Source organism: Propithecus coquereli, unplaced genomic scaffold (genome assembly GCF_000956105.1).
Source record: "Propithecus coquereli isolate 6110/MARCELLA unplaced genomic scaffold, Pcoq_1.0 Scaffold925, whole genome shotgun sequence".
Taxonomy (NCBI): Eukaryota; Metazoa; Chordata; class Mammalia; order Primates; family Indriidae; genus Propithecus; species Propithecus coquereli.
In genome coordinates, this window is record NW_012155563.1 from 51,864 (window position 1) to 53,087 (window position 1,224).

The window sequence follows — 1,224 nt, forward strand, 5'->3', positions numbered from 1 at the left end:
AGACACGACATCTCAGAGACACCGTATATACACAGACACCCCCCAGAGACACCACATGCACACGGACCCAGACACATAAACAACACGCGACACACGCAGACAACATGACATCCGCAGGGACACACAGACACGCTTAGATGCACGCAGAAAGTAGCAGGGACACAGAGACAGAGACAGAGACACCCTGCAGAGACGCACTCACATGCAGACACACGGACACACAGACCTGCAGACACACGCCTACAAAGCTGGGGGGAGGGGTCCACACAAACCTCCAGGGTGCTGGCTGCAAACGCCCCGTCCCTCACCCCAGTCCTAGTGGTGGCCCCCCTTCCCTGTGCCCCCAGGAGCTGGTGCACCCGTGCAGGCCAGGGGACACTCTGGACCCTGCCCGGGGTAGCTGGCAACGTGGCCGCGCAGGGTACGGGATCCACATTGGACTGGCGTCCAGACCACCCGGGTTCAGCATGAGCCCCTCCGTGTGCTCTTTGAGCTGCAGTGTCCTCACCTGCCACCTGTGCGGCGTGGGGTGACCGCAGCTGTGCCCTCGAACAGCGTCCCTGACTCACACTGACCTCCACGGGCCTTCCCGTCCTCCCTTCCGTCGCAAACAATTTTGCACCCTGGCAGTGCTGGAAAAAAAAAAAAAACAACGCTGTCCTCCAGAAATCGGTGTCTCAATGTCACTCCCGGGTGGCCGCAGAGACGGGGATCTCTGCTTGAGAAACAAACAACAGCCCTCGGGCAGCAGCTTGGGCTGCAGGAAACAAACAGTCCAGCGACTGGCCCACGCCCTGCCACAGAGGACGGGCTGGGTCACTTCTCGTCAGGGCGGCGAGAGAGGAGCTGGGGGACCGTCCCCAGTGCTGGATCGCTGGCTGGGGGTCGGATGGGCCCTTTTTGTGAAGCCATTTTGTCAAATGCTTCCCACCTCTGGCATTTCGTGATTTTGTTTTATTTTATTTTTTGTGACAGAGTCTGGCTCTGTCGCCCGGAGGCTAGAGTGAGTGCAGTGGCGTCAGCCTCGCTCACGGCAGCCTCCAACTCCTGGGCTCGAGCGATCCTCCTGCTTCAGCCTTCCGAGTAGCTGGGACGACAGGAGTAGCTGGGATGACAGGAGTAGCTGGGACGACAGGCATGTGCCACCATGCCTGGCTAATTTTTTTTTTCTTTATATTTTTAGTTGTCCAGCTAATTTCTTTCTATTTTTTTTAGTAGAGATGG

General features: G+C 57.8%; 1 protein-coding gene across 1 annotated transcript in view; it reads right to left on the bottom strand.

Annotated features, from left to right (window-relative positions):
- The window catches only part of LOC105826840 (monoglyceride lipase-like), a gene marked incomplete at its 3' end in the record, with an annotated part of 43,947 nt that extends 43,393 nt beyond the window's left edge, over positions 1 to 554 (bottom strand). Inside the window, exon 1 of the mRNA XM_012664855.1 lies at positions 509 to 554. The remainder of the gene's footprint in view (positions 1 to 508) is intronic.
- Between the last annotated feature and the right edge of the window lie 670 nt (positions 555 to 1,224).